Source organism: Giraffa tippelskirchi, chromosome 8 (assembly GCF_054371585.1).
Source record: "Giraffa tippelskirchi isolate mGirTip1 chromosome 8, T2T-mGirTip1v1.2.pri, whole genome shotgun sequence".
Classification (NCBI taxonomy): Eukaryota; Metazoa; Chordata; class Mammalia; order Artiodactyla; family Giraffidae; genus Giraffa; species Giraffa tippelskirchi.
Window position 1 is genome coordinate 20,211,485 of NC_137282.1, and position 6,000 is coordinate 20,217,484.

A 6,000-nucleotide genomic window follows, 5' to 3' on the forward strand; every position below is an offset into this window, starting at 1 on the left:
AAAAAAGGAGGGACCTCCCTGGCGGTCCAGTGGTTAATACTCCAAACTTCCAACACAGGAGGTGCAGGTTCAATTCCTGGAAGGGAAACTAAGATCCCACATGATGCAAAGCAAAGTCAAGAATTTAAAAAGTAATTTAAAAATTTAAAGATAAAAACGAACGCTGGAGGGCTTCAAAGTCACCACATCACCTGGTTGCAGTGGACTCAGCAAAGGCCTAAATCTTCTGCTTTCTTTGAAAGTTTCATCTGAATCAGGAGCTCTCATTATGTCTTTTGGGCCAATCTACTCTTTTCCGTGGCCCCCCACTGAGGGCTTTTCTTTTCTTTTTTTTTTTCATGCCTGAACTGGAATTTTCCGCAAGAACCCCTGAAGATGGAGAAGAAACATTCAGGGCACCCACATCCCATCTCCACCCCATCCCCACCCTCAATCTCTTCCCCTCGGCGCCCTCGGCCTTCTGGCGGGTGTCCTTCCCAGCCTGGCTGAAGAGGAGGGTCCCGTGGCAGCCTCTCTGCACCAGCGGGGGCCCTGGGACCAGAAGGAGTCCTCTTGCTCCACTAATGATCCCCCGCTGTGGAGCAGAAACCCGCTCCCCAGAGGCGTAGCTCTGGCCGTCTCCCCTCTGGGCTCCCCAGAGATGCTCCCTGAACCTCGGTCCCACGGCTCTGCGCAAAGTCTCGCCTCCTCCCCTCCTCGGTGAGGACTGGCCAAGGCCTCCGGGAAGGCGCGACCGGCCAGCTCCCAGGAATGGTGCCTCCTCACAGCAAGGGCGGGCGGGCTGGGAGGCAGGTGAGAGCTCGGGAAGCCGCGCCCGGTGCCCGGGCAGCGGGCGGGTCCCAGGTGGCCGCTGAGGTCAGGCTGGTGGAATGCTCTGGTAACACCCTCCCGGGCAGAGCAGGAGGTGAGTCAGAGGGATCCTGACCCTGAGACTGAAGACGTGAGCCAATCTGCTGCCCAGGGCCAAGGGAACGAGGAAACGGAGCAAGCCCTCCACCGGCAGCCGGTGCCCGGGGGGCCGGGGTGGGGGCGCGGCCCTGAGCGCAGGTTTCATCCACCGAGTCCCACTCATTCTTTTCTGGAACAAATGGAACACTGGCTTGCTCCTTGGATGGGTTTGCCCTTCTGGGGCCCTTGGGAACGAGTGGAAGAAAGCCACTTGCCTCCTCCAGCCACCTCCGTGAGGAAGGAAGAGACCTTTCTGTTGAGGACAGGGCTGGGCCATGCCTTGTCCCAGCACATAGTAGGCCATCATCCACATTTCCTCCCTGGGCTGAAAAGTGGGAAGTCTGCCCTTGCACCACTTTCCAGAAGTCTCCCACCTTCAGCACTTACAGGGTCCCATTTTCTCAACGGAGTGAATGTGGAACTCAGAGCAAGTAATTCACTGACTTGGAAAAGGTACCCAAGGGCTCAGCACTTCCAAAGACGGAATCTGACAGCTGGGAGAGGGCTGCAGAGGAGGTCTAACTGTGGAGCACAGTCTGTGACTGTAAATCAAGTAGCTTCCACAGGCCCTACTGAGACCTGCCAACCGCCATAGACTTGAGGCCTGGAGATGGGGCAGGTAGGAGCACTAAGCTTCAGTAGGAGCACCCCAAAGTTCAGAGCACTGAGCTTCGGTAGGAGCACTCCACAGGTAGGAGCACTGAGCTTCGGTAGGAGCACTCCGCTGGTAGGAGCACTCAGCTTCCGTAGGAGCACTCCGCTGGTAGGAGCACTCAGCTTCGGTAGGAGCACTGAGCTTTGGGCCCCCGGGTCTGAAGGCTCTGAAGCCACTGCTGAGAGCAGGCAGCACGTGAAAGACAGAGTCCAGAGACGGAGAAAGAAGCCCTCAGAATGAGGCGAGTCAGCTGGCTATTCCTGCCCACAGCACTTGATATGCTTGCAGCCTGCCCCATTCTCAGCACCCCTCACCCTCCTGGGAATGGCCAGTTGCATAGTCAGGAAGGGTGAACAAGGAGCCATGAACCTGACCTCAGGCCTGTCCAGTCGTGAGGGTGAGGTGTAGCAGCCCTAGCTGAACCAGCTAGGTAGATGGAGATTCGGGGTGCAGCCCCATCAAGTGCCTCATTCACAGGAAGTGGACGTTGAATCCTTCCTAACAATTTCTTGCTCCCACTGTGCTCCCTTACTTCTTACAATGTGGCAGCATTTTACTGTGCTAGGCTTACAAGGAGCTTTACTTCCGACAGCCCCTCACCCTTTACACGTGGACAATCTCACCTCTTATCAACTTTTCTCTCCTCTGTCTGCTGTCATTCAGCCTGTCATGGAATCACCATTGGTTTGGTTTGGTGCCAGGCCCTTGAGCAGGCCTGTGGATACAAAGTCCCAGGGCTTCCAAGGGCTCGTATTTGAATTGGAGAAGTAAGCCCAGTTCATCAAGAAGACCCTAGTAAGTTCTGTGCTGGTGGTGACAGGAAGGAAGCGTGGGGATAGACAGACAGGGCCCCAGTGAGGGAGACGAGGGGGAGGGGAGGCTTCTCAGAGGCTAGTTAGGACCACACTGTGAGCTGTGTTTTGGGAGCTGGAGGATGGTTTTTCCAAAGAGGGAAGTGGTCCTTATTTGGGAAAGAAGGAAGGGATGCACAAAGGCCTGGATTTGAGAAGCATGTCGCATTTGGAGAGTGATAGCAGCTGAGGGTGCTCTGAGCTGGCTGAAATGATGGGGGACCCAGTGAATAGCAATAGGGCTGGGACTTCACTTCCTGACTCTCCGTCAAGTCATGAAAGGTTCATACAGTCCCTGAATTGGGAGGAGGCTGTGGGGAGCACAGGATACCGGTCCTCTCATCCCCCTCCTCCTCCTCTCCACCTCTGGGATAATTTATTCATATGTCCAGTCTTCTGGATCCTGCCTCACTTGTCACAAATCCGGCTTATCCTTGATTTGACTCTTAAGCACCGCCTACCCTTCCATTTTTGCCTAGGAAGGGAAGGAAAAGCTGAATGATATTAGCCTCTAAGTGAATGGGAAATTGGCCACATAAGGAATCCTAGCAAAAGCGCTAAACAAAAGCAGGAAGGATGTTTCAAAGGAAAATCCTCACATAGGAAGTAGGGAGACAAAAATAAAAAAGAGAAAGGGAAAAACAAACTTAGGTCACCTGTGAAAACCATTCAGTTAGCTAATGAAATACAGGATATGACCAAATGAATTACCATAAGCTAGGAAGATAATCATAGCCAACACTTAAATAGCAGTCACTCTATATAAGCCCTTTCTTAAGCATGAAACAGTTATTAACTCATTTAAACCTCAGAGAAACCCTATGCATTGAATACTATTATTATCCCCATTTTACAGATAGGGAGACTGAAGCACAGAGAAGTAAAGGAAGTGAAGAAGTAAAGAATGGATAAATGCAATGGATAAAAATGAACAGTCTGCATTTATTATAACAGAAGTTCACAATGAGTAAGTTTACTTAAGGTGTTTGGGAAAATTCTCCCCTCATGCTCTTCCTGCTCTCACCAGGGAAGGTTGCATTATACAGAGCACGTGCCAGCTTAAGCCTGAAGTATAGTCATCCCTCGGTATCCTTGGTACCCACAAGAGACTGGTTCCAGAACACCCCTTGGATACCAAAATCCATGGGCGTTCAAGTCCTTTACATAAAATGATGTGGTATTTTCATATGACCTGCATACCTCCTCCCATATATTTAAATCATCTTTCCATTACTTATAATACCCAGTGCAATGGAAATGCTATGTAAATATATAGTTTCCATAAGGTGTGAGGCAAATTCAAGTTTTGCTTTTTGAAAATTTTTGAAAAAAAATTTGTTGCAGTATTTTGGCCCATAGATGCAGAACTCGTGGATACAGAGTGTCTTGGGTGGAGGAGGTCGAGGTGGACAGTGGGAAACCATGGCTTGACAGGGAACAAGAACATGGCCGGTGCCACAGCGCCCAGCAGCTTGCCGTGCTCAGCAGGAGTATGGCCAGGTACCCAAGCACACAGCTTGGTACCCAGGGGAGGCAGCAGGTCCCAACCAGAACCCTAGTACCAAACAAAACCCACTGTGGTAGCTGAAACCAGTGGTGAGATCTGGCAGTTACTGAAGCATCCAGCAGAGCTGTGTCCAAACAGAAGTGAAGTGCTTGTCACTCAGTCGTGTCCAACTCTTTGAGACCCCATGGACTGTAGCCCACCAAGCTCCTCTGTCCATGGGGATTCTCCAGGCAAGAATACTGGAGTGGGTTGCCATGCCCTTCTCTAGGGGATCTTCCCGACCCAAGGATTGAACCTGTGTCTCTTGCGGCTCCTGCACTGGCAGGTGAATTCTTAACCATTGTGCCACTTGGGAAGTCCAAGTATTACAAGAACAAACTCCAAAGAGTCCCTGAAAAAAAAAAGTGACAAAAGAAATAAGTACAAGTGATTACTGAACTTGTAACCTCTAATTAAAAAAAAGATCAGTTAGCCTTATGGAGAAGTATTTGCATTGCTTTAACTTAGAATTTGATTTAACTTAGGGCTTCCTAGGTGGTGCGGTTGGTAAAGAATCTGCCTGCCAATGCAGAAGATGCAAGAGTTGCAGTTTCGATCCCTGGGTCAGCACGATCTGCTGGAGGAGGGCATAGCAACCCACTCCATTATTCTTGTCTGGAGAATCTCCATGGACAGAAGCGCCTGGCAGGTTACAGTCCATGGGGTCACAAAGAGTCCAACACAACTGAGCACGCACACGCAGCTTAGAATTTAGGCAAAATCTGTGTTTTAACAGAAAAAAATGTTCACAAATAATAGCTTCCCTAAAATGAAGAAATACATTTTAGGTCATCGTGATACCAACCTAAAAGAGAGTTAGTGTTTAAACAATGTTTCTTAGGAATGTTTGCTGATGTTGGTTTCCTTAAAGTTTTGCTAATACTGATGCCTCTTTTATATTTCCTGTTATTTGAATAATATTAGTATTTCTGTAGATAAAATACAAGACTCAAAAATACAAAAAGAAAGTTCATGGCATTTGGGTCAAGATTTGCTCCTCACCTCTCCCTCCAACCCCTGATTTTGATTCACTGTGGTCTTAGAGGCATGACCTTGTCTATTAATCTGAATGACATTCTGGTTTCTGAAAGGGCAGCCCTCTGAATGGCAAATAATAAAATAAAAGCATCTAATCTCTTTAGTCCACCTGTGTACCTGCTTCACTTTGTTTCAGAGGCTCTGTGCAGAGATTATTCAGAGTAATCAGCCTGGTTATACCTAATGCAACAAATACTATCCACCTTTAACAAAATAAGAGTTTTACACTGTCTGGCTTGTTCTTAATTCTTCCCTAAGGGCCTATTTGGTTTAGCATCAAATATAAGCTTAAGAGACTCTAAACTTGAGCTAAACAGTCACTCAGGGGGATTTAGAGATGATCTCTTTACACAGCAGAGGGTTAGCATACATCTGACATCCCCTGCAGACAGCACATCATTATATACACCCTACGCCCCTGATTGCTAATACTGATTATTTGAAAGCCAAATGAAAAACAGTGTCACTATACCCTCAAAAACTCAACTTGCGTTGTATAAAAGTTCTGGCAAGACAAGTCTTTATCAATTTATGTTGAATAAAGCAAAAAGAGAGAATAAAGTTTGTAGTGATTACATGTTCACATAAAAGTTTATGTGTGTATATCCATATACATGTGCATACATAGGTTTATTTGCATCTAAAATTTGCATAGCACAAATGAAATGAGTTAATAGGAGCTCAACAGGAATCCCAAATTTGGTCTTCTAAGATCCATTCTAGTGCTTCTTGCTATACCCTGTGTTGTACCCAAATGGTAGCAGAAACTTGCATGACAGAGAAGAAAAAAATACAGGATAATATTTATCAGTCTCAGTCCTATCCATTGACTAATGATTAAATACTTTTGCATAAGCAGTAAACCAAAAGATGCATTTTCTCATGTATTTAGACTTAATAAAATTATTTTAACAGTTTAAGGAGACAGCAAGGTTAGAGAAATGGAGGAGAAAGAGTTCCCT